The 20615-nt window shown below is 43.0% G+C and overlaps 1 protein-coding gene and 3 pseudogenes across 4 annotated transcripts in view; 2 read left to right on the top strand and 2 right to left on the bottom strand.

Moving 5' to 3' along the window:
* Positions 1-20615, bottom strand: part of LOC101042189 (serine/threonine-protein phosphatase 4 regulatory subunit 1-like) — an 80011-nt gene that overhangs the window by 51946 nt on the left and 7450 nt on the right. The window lies entirely within an intron of this gene.
* Positions 6985-7534, top strand: LOC101037824 (ubiquitin-ribosomal protein eS31 fusion protein-like; annotated as a pseudogene).
* Positions 16814-17542, bottom strand: LOC101038140 (ATP synthase F(0) complex subunit f, mitochondrial pseudogene; annotated as a pseudogene).
* On the top strand, positions 18072-18407 carry LOC120367875 (large ribosomal subunit protein eL37 pseudogene; annotated as a pseudogene).

Raw genomic sequence — 20615 nt, forward strand, 5'->3', positions numbered from 1 at the left:
AAACTGAGCCAATTAGCATCCTTCTTCTCCATTTTTTTTTTTTTCTCCCCGAGACTGAGTCTCACTTTGCTGCCCATGCTGGAGTGCGGTGGTACAATCTCGGCTCACTGCAAACTCCATCTCCAGGGTTCAAGTGATCCTCTTGCCTCAGTCTCCCTGAGTACCTGGGATTACAGGCATGCACCACCACAACCAGCTAATTTTTTGTATTTTTAGTAGGGACAGGGTTTTATCATGTTGGCCAGGCTGGTCTCAAACTCCTGACCTCAGGTGATCTACCTGCCTTGGCCTACCAAAGTGCTGGAATTAAAGGCATGAGCCATCGTGCCCAGCACCTCTTTCTCTTTAAACCTGCTCTTTTCCCTCCTGTGCAATGGCGTAGCTGAATTCATGGGCTCTGGAGCTAAACACAACTGGAATGGGATGAATTTCCCAACTACTACTCGCTGCTGTGTGGCCAGAGTTTGTCACTTCACCTGTCTCTACTTCCATGTTCTCATCTTGAGGGTGCGGATGAGACGCCTCCCTTGCGCTATCAGGATGCAGGAGTAAGTGGGTCTGTGCATGGGAAGACGTGCAGGAGCTGGCCGACCCTGACATTGTTCACCTCCCTTTATGTGTTCCATGCTTCACACTCCGACAGCGTTCTGAAGATGCTGTTCCCTACCTCTCCCATTTGGCCTTAAGGTCTCAGCTAGGGTGAAGCCTCTTTAGAATGCCTTGCCTGCCCACTCTCCTCACACCTCAAGTGCTCCTGGTGACGGCAACCTGTGCCAACCTCCTGCAACATGATGTTCACTGCTTATCTGCAAGAAGCTCTTACACTATAGACCAGGTGTCCCCAAACTTTTTACACAGGGGGCCAGTTCACTGTCCCTCAGACCGTTGGAGGGCCGCCACATACTGTGCTCCTCTCACTGACCACCAATGAAAGAGGTGCCCCTTCCAAAAGTGTGGCGGGGGGCCGAATAAATGGCCTCAGGGGGCCGTATGCGGCCCGCGGGCCGTAGTTTGGGGACACCTGCTATAGACACTCCTGAGGGCAGAACTGTGTCATTATTGTTGGATTCTCCAAGCCTAGCACATCGCCTTGGTAAAATGCATAGTCTTCAAGTGAATTTGCTTAATGAGCATCTACTATGTGCCCCGGCACATTATTAAACACCTAATGAGTAAATTCACTTTAAGACTATGCATTTTACCAAGTATGGTCTCCAACAAAACAGTGGAAGCTCTTAACCAACCACTGAATTAACTTAATTTTTCTATCCACTCTATAAAACACACTGACTAATCCCAGGGCACAATGAACACTCATATTGAAGGGGCTACTTTCTAGGAATAACAGTAGTAAGGGGAGTTGTTGGGATGGTGATAAAAATAAAAATAATGGCTACATTTTTTTGAGCTCTTATAATAGGCCAGGGACAGGGAAGTAGGTTTCACATGTGATTCAATTCCCACATCAACTCAGCCAAGTAAGAACTATTCTTATCCTCATTTTACCGATGAGCAAACCAATACCTAGAGAAGTGAGGCAACTTTCCCTCAGTCACTCATCTAATCTGCTCTAACCAGAAGGAGGCTCATGCACAGCTATTCCCACCACAAGTTATCCTCTTACTAAGAGTCATGTCCTGTGCTGTTATTTCTGAATGTTAGTTTGAATTCTTCAGAAAGATTTAATAAAAATGAGTTATTAAAACACAGCTATCAAATTAGGAGTAGACGAAACAAGTGGAAAATACTGTAAATGCAGTGTGAAAAATGACAGGGTTTACATTTGCACTGCCTGACATACAAGTCTTCTCACACCACATAAGACACTGAACCTGGAAATGTGGACAAGGCCTTACGAGTGTGATCTGCAGACAAAGGGACAGAGTCCATGTGTCAAGCAAGGCAATGCCTTGGCTCAGATCACATGGTCAGCCTATGAATATGCATTTTCAGTTAAAATGAGAAGCTTTAAAAATGTGGCCATCTTGGCCAGGTGCAGTGGTTCACACCTGTAATCCCAGCACTTTAGAAGACTGAGGTGGGTGGATCACTTGAGGCCAGGTGTTCAAGACCGGCATGGCCAACATGGTAAAACCCTGTCTCTACTAAAATACAAAAATTAGCCAGCATGGTGGCACAGGCCTATAAACCCAGCTACTCAGGAGGCCGAGGCAGGAGAATCGCTTGAACCTGGGAGGTGGAGGTTGCAGTGATCCGAGATCACGCCACTGTACTCCAGCCTGGGTGACACAGCAAGATTCTGTCTCAAAAAATAAGAGATGTAACCATCTTTTTTGAAGAATCCCTGCTATGACCAACTTTTTCTATTAAGCAGTCATCTTCTCCTTCCATTCCTACTAGAAATGAGGGCATCACTGAAAGGATAAGGCAGGCAGGGAACTGCCTAGAATTGAGAGCTAATTATCAAGAGGACTCTTGCTATTTCAAAGACAGCCTGGCAGAGTTTGTGCCCAGTAAAGAGAACTATAGCTGGCAGGGCCCTCCACTTTCCCACTCCCCCACCTAGTCTTTCCATTACTGACATAGGAAAATAAAGATAAAGAAATTGGCTTCTGAGGACTTCCCTAAGGCTAGTTTTGGCAAAAGAACAGCCTCAATAGTTAGTTCCAGGAAGATTAATTGGCACCTGCTCTAGAGGTGGAAATGCAACCCTCCTACCCCTCGTCCTGGAAACTAGACAGCTAGGTGAGTAGCCCCGGTGTGAAAAAGTACAGGAGTCCTACCAGAAAGGTAGAAAAACCAAGTTAATGCGGGCAGCAATGGAAAAGAGCTCAATATAGAGATGACAAATTTATGCCTAGGTACTTAGCTTTCTTTGAACATGAACCACATTTTTCCTCAACTAATTCTTTTAGTCTAATAATATGAGCTTATTAAAATTTTATGCTGTATAACAGCTACTCAGAGTATTTTAATAAAGAATTATACAGTTATAGAAAAAATATGCAATGATATAATCAAATATGCCATTTCTCTGCATGGTGGCTGCCCTGGACGAGCAGGTCACAGCCAGGTCACAGCCAAGCCCAATCACCACAGTCACTGTGTACAAGCTATTCTCAACGTACTTCAGAGCCCAGAAGGAACAGGCAGCCCCAATCCCACAGACAGTTACACAGCATCTGCAGGCCCAGGCTGCAATGTACTTGAAAATACCATTTAAAGCAGCAGTTCCTAACCTTTGGAGTAGTAGTTTTGGAACCTGAAGATATCTATAGTCATACACACCCAGTACTTTCCATACAGGATCAGGGATTTCAAAAGATCTTCTGAGGACCACTGTGTACTTTATGGTTAAGTACATGGTGTTCTAAAGTAACAAAAAATACCCACTCTTCCAAAAACTGTATTTAGTCAGACAACTAACAAACTTAGCAATTAGTTCCACCAAAGAATAGATGTTACTGGAGAACATTAATGATCCTACCACATTAACTATATAAAACTTCACTATCAACAACGAAATAAAAGCTATGTATAAGCCATACAATAATGAATAATCATTTATCCTTCTTGGTCACTTCTATAAACCAGAAACTGTGCTAAGAGCTTTCTGTGTAGTAGGAGTTGTTTGTTAAATCTTGATAAAAACCATATCAATCCCATTAAGAAAAAAACAACAGGCCAGGTAAGGTGGCTCACACCTGTAATCCCAGCACTCTGGAAGGCTGAGGTGGGAGGATTGCTTGGCCCAGAATTTCGAGATCATCCTGGGGAAGAAAGTGAGACTTTGCCTCCAAGAAAAATATAAAAACTTAGTGCTTGTGATGGTGTGTGCCTGTGGTCCCAGCCACTCAGGAGGCTGAGGCAGGAGGATCATTTGAGCCCAGGAGGTTGAGGCTGCAGTGAACTATGATCACACCACTGCATTCCAGTCTGGGTGACAGACACCCTGTCTCAAAAATTTTTCTTAAAAAGCAAAAGAAGCTCAGAGAAATTAAGAAAATTTTTGCTCACAGAGTGGCAGAGTCAGAATTTGAACTCGGTCAGACTCCAGAAACTGCAATGATCTATACTGCTAGAGAGGAAACCTACACTTCAGTTTTAATTTTCTAAGAAACCCCTCCCACCTTCCACTCCAAGCCTCAGGTGCAGGGTCCTTCCCTGAGTTCCTCAAATGCACCAAGATCCTTCACCTCGATGACTTTGTACCTGCTGTCCATTGCCTGGGACTTCATCTTGATCACTCTGTACCTGTTACTCATGGCCTAGGACTCACTTCTCACACCCTCCCTCTCACCTGAGCTTGGGTGTCAGTGCCCAAAGTGCCCTCCCCACACCCCAGGAGGCCGGGCTCCCTACAGCCTCTCCTTCCTTCCAGAAGAGGTAAGGCCACCTCCTGGCTGCCTTGGGGCGGTGAGAGGCCCTGTGGCCCCAGGGGCCCCAGGGCCCTGTGCCATCTCAGACCAAAGAAGATATACAAGTGTGTCATTAAGCACAGGAAAAGATGGACAACATCATTAGTAATTAAGCAAATGTCAAAACCACAATGAGATAATACTACACACCCAGTAGGAAGGCTGAAATTTTTTTTTTAACTGACTATATCAACTATATCAGCAAGAATATGGAGCAACTGGATGTCTCATATGTTGCTAGGGGAAGTGCAAAACAGTATAGCCACTAAAACAGTTTGCCAGTTTCTTTAAAAAATAAATATACTTACATGTGGCCCAGTAAATCCCACACTCCTTAGGTATTTACCCAAGAGAAATGAAAACATATGTTTACACAAGGATTTGTACTTGATGTTCATAGCAGCTTTATTTGTAATAGCAAAAAACTGGAAATAAACAAAATGCCCATCAACTGTTGAATGGATAAACAAATTGTTATATATCCATATAATGCAATGCTTCTCAGCAATAAAAAGGAATGAATTACTAATATCTAACAACATGGGTGTATCTCAAACACATCATGCCAAATGGAAGAAACTTGACATAAAAGATTTCATACTGCATAATTCTACTGATATTCTACTATATCCGAGAAAAGACAAAAATACAGTACATTTAGCAGGTCAGTGGTTTGCTGGGCTTAGGGGAATGTGTGCTGGCAAAGGGGCACAAGAAACGTTTTGGAGGGGCTGGGAAAGTATTTCACCCTGATTATGGTTGCATGGTTATGGTCACACAACTCTATTTGTTAAGACTCATCTTAACAAATTAAACCGGTGAATTTCATTGTATGCAAATTATACACCAATAAAAGTGACTTAAAAAAAAATTAAGATGAGCAGAAGCCATGCCAGCTGTCCATTCTTCTACATCTTCTGAGCTGGGTTTTGTGGAGGCTACGGTGAATCTACTTGGCAAGTTGCTCGCACTGCTGTGATAAAATCGGCCCTTAAGAATATCAAACTCCCTTTGCTCTGATCGAATATTTATGAAGTAACCTTACGATCTTAATTTCCTTGAAAATTTCAATTAAGATCCAGAGTACATTAGATAACTCATAACTCTTAACAACAGTGATGAAACTACAGGGAGCTGCATAGCCTTTAGGGACACCTTCATTTCACTGTAAAGATGTGCAAGAAAATACCTTAAAACTGCCAGAGGATTTATATTTGTCACTAAGGTCCTATTTGCCCCTCACCAGTGCTGGGAAAGCACTGTCAAGTTCCTACTCCAGACTTTGTCCCGTGGGATGCTGCTGACCTATGAACCTCAACATCAGCCTTCCAGGCAAATATTCATCCCAACTGTAGCAAATAATAAATTGACATTCTGATTTCTAGTCTAACATCAGTACCGTTTCCATCCCTATTGTCACTGCCCTAAGCCAGTGTAGTATCCCGGAGGAACATGGACTTTACACAACTAGGTTCAAGTCCCAGGGGCTGCGATTTCCAAGAATGTGACAGTGGAGCTCAAGAAAATGGAACTCTGTTCCTCTTTCTCTCTCTCTCTCTCTCTCTCTCTCTCTCTCTCTCTCTCGCTTATACACACACACACACACACACACACACACACACACACACACATACATGCATACAATTTCAACAAAATTTAATACATAGAAAAGCAGGAAGGCAAGAGGAAGGAAGAACATTCCCAGGACCAGAAAAGAAAACAGAAATCAAAGCAATATCAGTCCACAAAGGTTGACTGACACTCTGTCACTGACACTGAAGACCTAGGTGCAGGTCTGTATAACTGGATTCCTGATGCTCACATGGAGAGAATAGCTACAGAGAGTGATTTGAAATCAAGGGCCCAGTTTAAGACAGGTGTGAAAAGGGAACTACAGTGAGGATGGGAGTAGGAGGAGGGTGGTCACTCATGAGAAATCAAAACCACAGGCCTGCACAGCCTGTGAGCGTAGAGCCCAAATTTCCACTACACCCAAAGCGCAGGAGCGCCAAGCCGAGCTACGAAGAGGATCGCCATCAAGATTCATTGAAATTCCAGGCATCCTGAAAGAAGCAAACAAGGAACTGTTCTAAAGAAACACTGTCACAACCTAAGGCCCATGAAATGTCATAAAACAACCCCTGAAGACAAACAGATGATAAAAATTTCAAACTACACATGGCTGCAAACTATCATCTGAAGAGTTTAGTAGACAAAACGAGGCAATTGCACCCAAGATTAGAAACATTAGAAAAACCTAAAATACATTATCAAATAATTATGCCTAGAATAAGATTTTTAATATAGACATTATAATAAAAGGAGGAAAGTGTGGCGGTGGGTCAAGCATGTTTGAAAAAAGAAGTGGAAATGAAAAACAGAGATAACGTAATTAAGATTTCAGTAACCGGCTTAAATAGCGGTTTAGATACAGCTCAAGAGAGAGTTAGTGAGCTGGAAGACTCATCTGACAAATTGCCCAGAGTGCTGCACAGAGAAATAAAGAGATGGAAAACATAGGACAGCAATTAGAACACATGAAAAACGGAATACCAAGTCTAACTTAAATTGAACAGGAATGGCGTTCTTCCTTTTTGATCCGCCATCTGTGCCTCAGGTGGGGCTGCCACCAAAATGCAGATTTTCGTGAAAACCCTTACGGGGAAGACCATCACCCTCGAGGTTGAACCCTCGGATACGATAGAAAATGTAAAGGCCAAGATCCAGGATAAGGAAGGAATTCCTCCTGAGCAGCAAAGACTGATCTTTGCTGGCAAGCAACTGGAAGATGGACGTACTTTGTCTGACTACAACATTCAGAAGGAGTCTACTCTTCATCTTGTGTTACACGAGACTTCATGGTGGTGCTAAGAAAAGGAAGAAGAAGTCTTACACCACTCCCAAGAAGAATAAGCACAAGAGAAAGAAGGTTAAGCTGGCAGTTCTGAAATATTATAAGGTGGATGAGAATGGCAAAATTAGTCGCCTTCGTCGAGAGTGCCCTTCTGATGAACGTGGTGCTGGAGTGTTTATGGCAAGCCACTTTGACAGACATTATTGTGGCAAATGTTGTCTGACTTACTGCTTCAACAAACCAGAAGACAAGTAACTGAGTTAATAAAAGACATGAACTAACAAAAAAAAAAAAAAAAAAATTGAACTGGAATTCCAGAAGGGGAGATCTGTGAAAATAGGAGGGGACAATATTTAAAGAAATAATATTTAATAATTTTCCAGAACTGAAAAAAAGATGAATATTCAATTTGAAGAAGTACAACTCCTAATAAAATAATTAATAAGAAATCCATATGTAGATGTACTGCTGAATACCAAAGGCAAAGAAAACTGGAAATTTAAAGATAAAGTCCCAGATTTCCCACTGAAAAGATGTTAGAGGCATAACTGTATAATTCATAGGTGTGTGGGACCTTGAATCAGAATACCTGATTCTGAACTATACTCCTACCTCTTATTAGGTAAATAATCTTGGATAAACATCTTACCTCTTTGACTCTCAATTTCCTCAGCTTAAAATGGGTATAACAATGCCTACAATGGATGATTAGTGTAAACTAAATGATATAAGAGAGATCAGGTGTGGTGGCTCACGTCTGTAATCCCAGCACTTTGGGAGGCCAAGGCAGGAGGCTCACTTGAGCCCAAGAGTTCGAGATCAATCTGGGCAACATAGTGAGACCTCGTCTCTACAAAAAAATTTTTAAAAGCTATCCATGGTGGTGCATGCCGGTGATCCCAGCTAATCAGGAGGCTAAGATAAGAGGATTGCTTGAGTCCGTGAGGTTGGGGCTGCAGTGGGCCATGATCACACCACTACATTCCAGCCTGGATGACGGTATCAAAGTCTGTCACCAAAAATAAATAAATAAATAATAGATACATAGACAGATATAAAAGCATCTGACACACCTAAGTGCTTTGAAAAGATCAGCTGCTGGTGTTATTATCACTGAATCATTAGCTGATTTTATTACTAATACTGCTTATGTTTGTATCTCCAGAGTTCAGGGCAACCACAGACACTAGACAGTGTGGGGTAGAGCAAAGAGGCGGAATTCCCAGGAAGGAAAGTCCGAGAGGTGAAGTCTCTGTATTAAACTCTGCCCAAACCCTGGCTTGAGCCCTAAACCAAGGATTTGTGTGACAAATTCCAATCAGCACAACTAAGGCTAAAATAATTGAATCAAGATTTGGAATATTATCCACAGTTTGACCCCGGTCAAGTTAAGTGCTATCCAGTGCCTTTAGGAATCTCACACCGTCCAATTTTTAAAAATTCCTAAAACTTTGTTTCTAACACACCTTTTTAACATAGCCAGCCAACACAGACTAAAGAAATATTAAAAGAAGTTCTGTAGGCTGAAGTGGAATGAAACCATTTGGAAACTTGTATTTTCAAAAGGAATCAAGAGCATTAGAAATGGCAAATATTTAAAAATTTATTCGTCTTAATTTAGAAAACGCATATGATAGTTTAAAGTAAAAATTAAAACCTTGTACACAGAATTTATAACATATATAGAGGTTCTATATATTTTAAACTGTAACATAAAGAGGGGGCAGTCAAGGGAACTATGCAGTTGTCAGGCTTCAACATTTTATATAAAGGGGTACAATATTAGCTCTAAGTAGACTTTCTTTTGCAATTTTGTTTATTTTTGTAGAGACAGGGTCTTGCTTTGTTGCCTAGGCTACATTTGAACTCCTGAGATCCTCCTGCTTCAGCCTCCCAAGTAGCTAGGACTACAGGCACATACCACCAGACCTGGGTTATCAGTAGACTGTTTCCATCTCTAGTGCTAGACCTGGAGGTCCTTTAAACAGTGGGACCATGTCACATAATGCCTCACACATAGCACAGACACTTAATACACACTGGTTTCTACAGAAATCACTCTCCCAAGACTTTGATTACCAGGATTCAATTCATGAAAGCCTATCAGCCCTGAGAAAGCTGAGAAAATCCAGCTTTCACAAAACCAAACCTGAGATGCAGCACCTCACCTGAAACCACCGGTATGTGTACCTACAATGTGAGTTAGAAGGCAGCCAAAGACATTAATTAATTTTCTTCCGCTTACAAAATGAGATATTTGAGTCTCCAAAAAAAATAGGGCAAAAACTAACTGCTAAAGTGAAATTAATGAATTCACAATCAATATAATGTACATGAATTAATCAAAAGTATTCAATCATCATATTGATGAATTTAGCAGAACAAATTTTGGTAATTCATATTAAGTATATAAGGAGAGGCAGAGAGAGGAAAGATGTTTCAAATTCATCAGAAATAAGAAATATAAATAACATAGGTTTGTGTTTTAAGCAATGGAATTACAATTTTATTCCTACAAAGAACAAAGAAGCAGGCTGTCGAGCTGCTACCACCCTGGGATAGTACTGCGTTAATAAGCCATCGGTGGCCAATCACAGCATACGAGATCCCGCCCCCATTCTCTCACTGGTTGGTTCTATACTATCAGGCACAGCTTTGAGCTCAGCCAGCCATGCTGCAAGTGTACAGCCTGGTCACCTGGCCACAGAGTGTGGTCAGCTTCAGACAGCAATCCCCAACTGTGACACATGGAAGGTACACTGAATGTCATTAAATCACACAGTGGAAAAGTTATTCCCTTCTTCATTTTCCAATTAAATCAAGGAAAGTTTCCTTTTGTGTGAGTATGTCTTGAACACTTCCCTAAGACTGGTAATCCTCCTTTTAATACAAAGCAGGTCTCAGCTCAGAATCTTTTGCAGGCACTGTGTCTATAGATATATAGCATTTAATAATGTTATTTTATTTCTGTTTTATATTTTAGTTAAGTTTCATTTCAAGCAACTGATATAAGTTTTCTAAAATGTGTTTCAATAAGTTATTTGACATGAAGAAAAATCCAAGTGGAATTATGAAAATAAAGTAAAAATTTAAAAAGTGGCACACAAATGACTAATGTCTAAAAAATAATGGATTAGCAAAATCCAAGGAAAATATTTCTACTAATACCATCATATTCATATGTAAAAAACAGTATCTTTTATTCCAAGTACTGACGATCACTTCTTTCCCCACATCCACAAACATTTTCCCTAGTGTGGATCAACAGTCTGGACTTCCTCAAAATTAAGAAATGCTACTTGAGCCCAAATTAATAAGATTATCAGTAAAAGTATTACTATTGTCCTGTGAATGCTGTAATGCTGTATATTTTTTTTTAATCTAATCCTTCAATGCACCAGGGCTTATTAAAATATACATGGAAACAAGATTTGGCTCTCCTTTCCTCAAAGTGAATGAAAATGGCCAGTGTTCACTTCAATGTCAACTGGGAAGGCATTCTGACCAGGTAACGTGATGAATAACCTCTTCCCATGATGTTTTTATGGGTTTTTCCTTTATTAAATCCGTGCCTGTAGTCCCAGCTACTCAGGAGGCTGAGGCAGGAGAATTGCTTGAACTCAGGAGGCGGAGGTTGCGGTGAGCCGAGATCGCGCCATTGCACTCCAGCCTGGGTAACAAGAACGAAACTCCGTCTCAAAAAAAAAAAAAAAAAAAAAAACGAAATCAATCAACAACTGATGAACTATATAAAGATAACACAGCAGGATTCCTCAACCTCAGCACTATCAACATTCTTTGCGGGCTGTGCACTGTGAGAAGTTTAGCAAGATGCTTGGCCTCTATCCACTAGATGCCAGGAGTACCTCCACCAGGTTGTGATGATCAAAACCATCTCTAGCCATTGTCAGATGTCCACTGGGGTTGGGGGAAGCACCCAGTTAAGAAACACTGTAAAAGAGAAAGACAGGCCAGGCTGTGTTACCTGCGGGTTGTCCAGCCAGGCGAAAAGATCTGGCCCACCTCACTTTTCCGCCTCATCTCCCACTTCTCTCCCTCTCTGCCTCCAGCCAAAGGCCGGGTAGCTATTTCCCAGACACTCAAGTCACTTCCTGGCAAAGGGCCTTTTCACTGGCTAATCCCTCTACAAAGAATTCCTTCTCTTAAAAGTCTTTGCTCATTCATCATCCTCTCGATGAGGTCTTTCCTGACCACCTTATTTTAAAATTGCAAGTACCCTATCTGTAGCCCCCTTATCCTGATCTACTTACCCATTTTTCCAGAGAACTCACTGCCTTCTGACACATAAAACATTTACTTCCTGTGTTTACTGCTTGTCAGCTGTGTCCACTTCTTCCACTTGTACACTTACGGTAAGAATCTTTGATTGGCTCATTGACATGTCTAGGCCACCTCAAGTATTCAATAAAAGTTGCTGAATGAATGAATGAATGCATAGTAAAGATCCACCAAGCTAGTTTGCTACATCCCTTAACAATGGGAGTAGAACATAGAATGATTCTTGGTCTCAAAAAGAACGTTCTAGAGGCCAGTGTGGTGGTTCATGCCTATAATCCCAGCACTTTGGAAGGCCAAGATAGAAGGTTTGCTTGAGACTAGCCTGGCCAACCTAGGAAAACCCCATCTCAACAAAAAAAATAGAAAAACTTAGCAGGGCGTGTTGGTATACACTTGTAATCTCAGCTAGCGGGGAGGCTGAAATCAGAGGATCACTTGAGCCTGGGAGGCCAAGGCTGCAGTGAGCCATGACTATGCCACTGCACTCCAGCCTGGAGACAGGGTGAGGCCCTGTCTCAAAATAATAATAATTTTCTAGAATTTACATTTCTAAGGCTGGGTGCAGCAGCTCACACCTATAGTCCCAGCACTTTGGGAGGCCAAGGCGAGTGGATCACTTGAGGTCAGGAGTTTGAGACCAACCTGGCCAACATGGTGAAATATTGTCTCTACCAAAAATATAAAAATTAGCCAGGCATGGTGGTACATGCTTGTAATCCCAGCTACTCGGTAGGCTGAGGCAGGAGAATCGCTTGAACCAAGATTGTGCCACTGCATTCCAACCTGGGCAACAGAGTGAGACTCCGTCTCAAAAAAAAAAAAAAAAAAAAAAAAAAAGAATTTACATTTCTAGCCACTGCTAAGTTAGCATGTTGTCTGTCAGCTGCTGGCAGAAACGAGGGGCTAAGGTCTACCATGTGATCTTACAGTCAATTACTCTGGGACCCAACAATCCAGACCACACATTAACATCAGGAATCTTAAGCATTCAAGTTAGAAATGAAATATGAAGTCTCACATAAATAATTCCCAGTCAAATTTTTTCACCGTATATTTTTACATTTGAAAAACAAAGAAAAGCTGCCAACTCCATTTATAAAAGCTTCGTATGATGCAGAAGAACAAAGCTTTCTGAACAAAACAGTTTCTAACAATAATTTCAAGCTGTCTTGGCCCAATGTAAAATAAGAAACAAAAGAGTATTGATCATGTTTTGACTTCAGGTGTCATCTACACTATAATAAGCTTTTAAGCCGCAGCTGCTTTCTATGCTTCTGCCACTTTCTAAATTTCTAGGTTTACTGACAAGTTGACACGGGACACTACTGACTCTTTAACAAAAATGATGAATATTTGAAGCTAGCAAAGCAGAGTAGAAAAAGGACCTGGAGAAGGGCCAGCGTGATTCACCGGGGCCAGCGGCCTCTCCTCCTGTCCCGTATGCTCAGCCCCCATCCCCTGGCTCTGCACACATGAGCCACCCTGAACTGTGTGCCCAACACCCCTGCAGCTCTGTTATACCACAGTTGGCAGCTGTGGCTGCTCTTTGCCCTCCAGGGAAAAGTACAGTTTAAAAATCCGCTTTAATAGCTAAGACACAGACAGTTCACCTCTACCATACAAACCACTTCAAGAGCTAGGACATAACTCACCTCTACCATCCACTTCCATAGCTAAGACACAGACAGCTCACCTCTACTGACAGCCTCAGCTATCAGGGAGGCTGAGGTGAGGGGATTGCTGGAACCTGGGTAGGCCAAGGCTGCAGTGAGCCGTGATTGTGCCACTGCTCTCCTGCCTGGGAGACAGAGTGAGACCCTGTCTCAAAAACAGTAATAATAATTGTCCAGAATTTACATTTCTAGCCACTGCTAAGTTGGCCACTGTGGTTCTGAGCGCACATAACCTAAAATAAGATCAGTTCCTCTTCAGAAAGGTCCTAATCACTTTGCAAAGAATAAAAGGATTTATTATCCTTTGCCTCCGATGCTAGGTGACTACATTAAAAAAAAAAAAAAAAAAAAAAAGATCTCCTCTCCGACTAAAAGGCCCACCAGAGAAAAATATTTCCGGAAACTACAACCTTGAGAAAAAAGGATTTGCCCTCCTCTGTGCTAACTAGTTATTCAAGGGTTGTCCAACCCTGTCGGTATCTCTATCACTTAACATATGCTGGGGCGTAAGGGAAATCAGATGAGGATGCTATAGTGAAACTCACCACAGGCCCTTGGGTCCTCACCTATGTGTCAATGCTTCTCACCAGATACCAATCTGTCTTAAAGCAGGCTAAGTATGGATTAATATCTTAAGTATAACATTAGGTGAATGTGCATTTCAGATTCAATTACAGCAGATATAATCCAATAAATAGAAAAAAAAACTTTACAGGTCATTTTGCAGCAAAAAAATAAATAAAGGATCAGAAGATCAATACAGCAACAGAACACATGCTGACAACAGACTCACCTCGAACGTCCCCTCCTCCCTCATGGTTCACTGCAGGCAACAACAGTAAACCTAATTCAACAGAGTAGTGGTCCCTGGACACCGAAAGTTCCCACAGGAACAAAGATCATCATGTACATCACAACCCACAATGCCATGGTGGCGAGCAGCATGGGACATAAGCACAGACAAACAGGAGGGACACAGCTCCACTTGGAAGAGAGTGGAAGAGACGGGAGACAGCTTCCCTAGAACATAGGTGGTATGTGAGTCGGGCCTGGAAGACCGAAAAGAAATCTGCCACGTGGGAAGAGAGAGAATCTGGGAAAGAAAAAAAGAACATTCCAGATGAAGGGGCAAGCACAGCAAAGTACACTGTCTGCCACCTTCAAGTGGTTCAGGGGCACTGAGCCATTTCACACAAAGCCCCCAAGCCCTGACTACAATTGGCTTTAAGTGGAAAAGGGGGAAAAAATAAAAATAAAACATACCCAGTGAGATCCCTTTTCTGGCCCAGACATAAGCAGAGCTGGAGCTGGAGGCAGAATGTTACGGCCTGTCTACCCCAGCAAGCATTTTCATTAAGATCCTGTTCTCCCGCCATTCCCAATATTTACGATTCTCCATTCAACATGTCACCCTGTCATTATAACTCTACATGAGCTATGCCACCCTGGGCCAGACCAATTATCCAGACAATCTAGTATTCTGATTCTGACATAGCACTAAAGGACACTGAACAGGGAACATGATAGACGTAGTCGACCATGTCCATGTCTGATTCAAAATATTAGAAGATTGGTTAACAGTGGCCAAGGAGTTTAAGCCTTATTTGCAAAATTTGGAGTTAAAAAAAAAAAAGAAGAAGAACAGAGAATGTATTCATGTAGGACTTACATAAATAAACATTAATTTTTTTATACGGTCGTGTTAGCCACTCTTCAATTAACAACTAAATCTTTGCAAGGCCTTAGGTGATCTTGGGAAAATTAGAACACACCACTCCCATAATGTGTTATTTAAAGTAGTTTTGATCTTCTCACTAACAGGCTAATACAGATTCCTGAATTGGGACTATTGCTAATAGCGAGACTAGACAAGCTTGATGTGTCTGACAGATAAAGAACACTCTTGATTCTTTACTGGCTTTTGGTGGGGAAGTGACCGCTGCACACTTCAGGTCCTTGTTGACTTAACTACATTTAAACAGCAAGTCGCGCAAGCAAACTTTCTCTATATAAATGTCATTCTCTAACAAGACCCACACTGATTTATTAGCTCTCAGATGAGCAGATCCATCCAATGCATAATGTTTTATATTGCAAATCTTTGAGGGCTACTGATGGTTGTTACTAGCACGACGCAATGGGCTGGCTGGAAAGACCAGCCTAATTCATGAACGGCCATCCCTTCTGCGCCATGCAGGCATGGAAATTCCTCTCTGATTTGTAGCTTTAATCATGGCTTCTAAAACCCATCATTATTTATGACTTTTATTTATTTTTATTTTGAGATGGAGTTTCGCTCTTGTTGCTCAGGCCAGAGTGCAACTGTACAATCTCAGCTCACAGCAACCTCCACCTCCCGAGTTCAAGTGATTCTCCTGCCTCAACCTCCTGAGTAGCTGGGATTACCGGCATGCTAGTGCATGCCTGGCTCATTTTTTTTTCTTTTGTTTTGTATTTTTAATAGAGACAGGGTTTCTTTCACCGTGTCGGTGAAACCAAGCTGGTCACAAACTTTGACCTCAGGTGATCCACCTGCCTCGGCCTCCCAAAGTGCTGGGATTACAGGCATAAGCCACCATGTCCAGCCAACTGTGACTTTTTTTTTTTTTTTTTTTTTTTTTTTTTTTTTTTTTTTTGAGACGGAGTTTCGCTCTTGTTAACCAGGCTGGAGCGCAATGGCACGATCTCGGCTCACCGCAACCTCCGCCTCCTGGGTTCAGGTGATTCTCCTGCCTCAGCCTCCTGAGTAGCTGGGATTACAGGCACGCACCACCACGCCCAGCTAATTTTTTGTATTTTTAGTAGAGACGGGGTTTCACCATGTTGACCAGGATGGTCTCGATCTCTTGACCTCGTGATCCACCCGCCTCGGCCTCCCAAAGTGCTGGGATTACAGGCGTGAGCCACCGCGCCCGGCAACTGTGACTTTTAAGCTGACAGTCAATGGGAAACATTTACTCAGATTACCTGATAGGAAAGAACTCTGCAGCTCAAAGCAGTTCATACGCTGCATTTTGATGTTATCCGTCTCCATTTTCCCGCCAACTCACCCACTTGAGGGACTGAATTGGAGAAGATGACAGTGGTAAAGTCTATATGGCATTAATGAATGAATGGAACAATATTATTTGCAAATGCAGTGAGTTCTCTAGTCAGCCTTGAGGTAGACGCAAAAGAAAAAAATGGTTACAGAAGAAAGTCAAAGCCTTCGGGGTGAGTGTTGGGGTATAGAGTCCTGTTTTCCTACTGTTTTAACTGAAATAGTTAAAACAATCAAGCAATACACTCAGATCAAGCAAGATAACTTTACCAGCATCTCCAAAACCATCTCGTGCTCCCTTCCACTTGCTACCTCCCACAATGGGTAACAGCTCTCCAGCCTTCTAACAGCCTAGATTCGCTCTGCATGGTTTTATAGTTTGTACAAATAGAACCATGTAGTATGTACCCTTTTGTGTCTGGCTTTTCAGATGTTTGTGGAATCATCCACATTACTGAGTGGAGCTGTAGAGCAGTCTCATAGCTGCACAGTATTCCACTGTGTGAACATACCACGACGTTTAATCCTTTGTAGTCATGATGGATATTTGAGTAGATTGCAGTTCCTGACTTCTTTTTTTTTTTTTTTTTACCAGTCATCTTTTATTTGGAGGTTAATTCCATTAGGATATGAAAGGATTCAGCAATAATCGAGACTGTGTTCCTTATGGACGGGCTCAAACCAAGAAGGTCATGGACGGGAGTGCAGAGCTTGTCCTCAGTGGTACTTGTGAAGCCGCTCGTGCTTGAGCTCCTTGTAGGAAACGATGTAGTTGAAGACTATGCAGCATGCCAGCACCATGGTAAGCCCCACGATGCTCCCCTTCTTCACGTCGATATATTTGTTACAGTACCGGTAGTAACCTCTTCGAAACGCTCCGACAATGCCACTAGGGCTGAAGTCCCGCATCAAGATCCAGCTTGGCAGCTCTCCTAGTTTGACCTCCAGAAGCTTCCTGTCCTTCAATGGTATGACTGACACCATCTTGGAGTACTGGTGTCCGCTGTAGTTCCTGACTTTTAAGAATCATGCTGTGGTCGAGTGCCATGGCTTACGTCTGTAATCCCAACACTTTGGGGGACCGAGGTGGGCAGATCAAGAGGTCAGGAGTTCAAGACCAGCCTAGCCAAGATGTTGAAACCCCATCTCTACTAAAAATACAAAAAATTAGCCGGGCCCAGTGGCAGGCGCCTGTAATCCCAGCTACTTGGGAGGCTGAGGCAGAAGAATCGCTTGAACCATGGAGGCGGAGTTTGGAGTGGAGAATGCACCATTGTACTACAGCCTGAGTGACAGAGTGAGAGTCTGTCTCAAAAAAAAAAAAAGAAGAAGAATCATGCTACTATGTGTAACTACACATAGTAGCATGATTCTCCTGGTTATATGTCCAACCAAGCATAGACTTATATTCTCAAAAAAACAGGTTTATAGACATGCTTTTACAAACATGTTTTTTGAGAATGTATGTCTATGCTTGGTTGCGCATATAACAGGAGAATTGTTGGGTTATTCAAATTCTTTTTTTAAGGTTTTCAGAGTAGACATAAATCATTCAAATGTGTGCTGGAATCTTCCATCCCTGAAGAAAAGCCCCTTGAATCCTTCCAGCTGCTGCTTCTTGAAAGGCTCTGCTTTCTCCTGCTGGGCTGTGAGCCCAAAACGCAGTGAGCATTCCTCAAAGTGCCCAATGCCTAGCCATGGCTTGCTCTAATTCTGCACCTTGGCTACAAGGCACTTTGACCACTGAGCTACTAGACTCCAGGCCACACTGCCTCAACTTCCAAAACCTTCCCAATTAGCTTTCTGGTCCAGGTCGCAGAAGCAGGATGATGAAGGGAACGTCAACGTTTGGGAAGCGTCGTAATAAGACGCACACGTTGTGCCGCCGCTGTGGCTCTAAGGCCTACCACCTTCAGAAGTCGACCGGCGGCAAATGTGGCTACCCTGCCAAGCGCAAGAGAAAGTATAACTGGAGTGCCAAGGCTAAAAGACGAACTACCACCAGGACTGGTCAAATGAGGCACCTAAAAAATTGTATACCGCAGATTCAGGCATGGATTCCGTGAAGGAACACCACCTAAACCCAAGAGGGCAGCTGTTGCAGCATCCAGTTCATCTTAAGAATTTCACCGATTAGTCACACAATAAATGTTCTGGTTTTAAAAATAAATTTAAAAAATTTAAAAAAAAAAAACCTTCTCAATTAATTCCAATCTGGCTTCCGCTTCTTGGCTGTGCTGAACCACTTCTCACTAAGGTCAATGAAGACCCCCTAACTGCCAAACTCCATGGCCTGTCTTCAGTCCTCATCTTACCTGAGCCTTCTAGGACAAGTGACATAAATAAATGATTATCCCAACAAAACCCTGGCTCCAAGGATCTCCTGGTTTCTTACCTCCATGGCTAATTTCTAGAAGCTTCTGCTGCCCAGAGAGTGCACCCTTCACCTTCTTCTCCAACATTCCCCTCTCATCCTGCACCCATGGCTCCAGCTACCACCCACCACTGATGACTCTCACGTCTACTCTCCAGTCCTAACTGCGCTCCAGAACCCTTTAAGGGGGCTTTCTGGTGGCCTTGACAATGCCAACAGGATCTGTGGCATCATTTCTCATGTGCTGTCCAGTGCCATTCACTGTGTTAGACCACAGGGACCCAAAAAAGGATCAGACCCATTCTAATGGTCAATCTATTAGTCAATTAGTAAATGCTGCCACAGGAAAATACAGGGCTCAGGAAATACAAAGGACTGTCTAGCCCAGTCTGGGTGGAAGGGAGTGGAGGTGTCAGAAAAGTTCTCCACAAGACCTGAAGACCTGTCTCTGAGTTGACCCTTCCCTCAACCCTATTCCCCACTCCCATGCCCATCTCCTTGATTGAGACCCCACTCCCCTCACCTGGACCCCAGGAATACACTGGGCATCCCACCCCAGCTTTTCCTCCACCAGTCCTTCCTTTCTTTAAAGCACAGAGCGCATCTAGTCACTCCCCTGGTTCAGTTTCTCCAGTGGCTCCCCATGACTCCACGGATAAAAGGCCATCACTTTACTTTACACTGGACTTAAGGGCCATGGGTGGCCTGGCCCCCACCTCCTCCTCTCACCTCCTGTGTCTGTCATTCACTGTTCCAGACACACAAGCCCAGACATCCAGGCCTTCCTGCTAGTGCTTGACAAGGAAGAGTAGTACCCAGGAGGCTCTGGGTACTCTGGCTCTTCATGTGAATATCTCAGGAGGTTTTCTCTGGCTTTTCATGTGAATATCTCCAGCTTGTTACTCAAATCTCAACTCAGACGCACCTCTCAGGGCTCTGGAGATGCCTTCTCTGGCCACTGGATGTAAGCAGCACCTATATGCATCCAACCACATTGTGCTGGCACCTTCGATCACACTCACCTGCTATATCACACTCACTTCTGCTTTACCTTTTTAGTGTCTGTTTCTGCTGCTAGATTGAAAGCTTCATATGAGCAAAAACTGTTTGTTTCAGTCACCTCTGTGTCTGCAATGCCTAACATAGTACCTGAGACTCAATAGGCCCTTAATAAATTTTAGTTGAATGCATAAATGAATGAATGAACCAGTGAATGATGAGTCCTCCAAAGCAAACTGGTTAAGATAAATTCTGCAGCCAGACTTCCTGGTTTAAATTCCACCTCTGCCACTTATTAGCTGTGTTATTTTGGGCAAGTTATTTAGCCTTTCTGTGCCCCCCGTGAACCCTGCAGTAATAAAAATAACTGCCCTGGGGGCTTTTGTACTTGAGTTACAACAGTAACATGTCAGAGCTGAGCTTAATATACTCTTCATCCTAAGTAAGCAGCAAAGTTTGTACCACTACCTGGGTTGTATTCCTAAGATAGAAAATGGACTACAATCTTTAGGGATGCCCCACTGCCACCCACGTTAAGCCTAAACCCTGGGCTGGTGAAGCAGATTGTTCACTGACAGCCCCCAATGCTACCTCCCAGTCTCTCCCACTCCTGCCCTCACACACAAGACTTGTTCCCAAGTCTCCGCCCTTCTTTCTCACCAGGTCCCAAGCAGACCAGCATCAGGCAACACTCTGCCTTTGTACACACGGCCCCAAATGTGCATTGCCTTCCTCTACCTCCCCAACTCAAACGCCACCTCCCCTCAGAACCCTTCCCCTCCCACCCCTGCCCTGTCTTCTTTTTTTTTTTTTTTTTTTTTTTCTTTTTTTGAGACGGAGTCTTATTCTATTGCCCAGGCTGGAGTGCAGTAGCACAATCTTGGCTCACTGCAGCCTCCATCTCCCAGGTTCCAGCTATCTTCCCACCTCAGCCACCCTAGTAGCTGGGATTACAGGTGTGCACCCCCACACCTGGCTAATTTTTATATTTTTAGTG

The sequence above is a fragment of the Saimiri boliviensis genome, chromosome 9 (genome assembly GCF_048565385.1).
Source record: "Saimiri boliviensis isolate mSaiBol1 chromosome 9, mSaiBol1.pri, whole genome shotgun sequence".
Classification (NCBI taxonomy): domain Eukaryota; kingdom Metazoa; phylum Chordata; class Mammalia; order Primates; family Cebidae; genus Saimiri; species Saimiri boliviensis.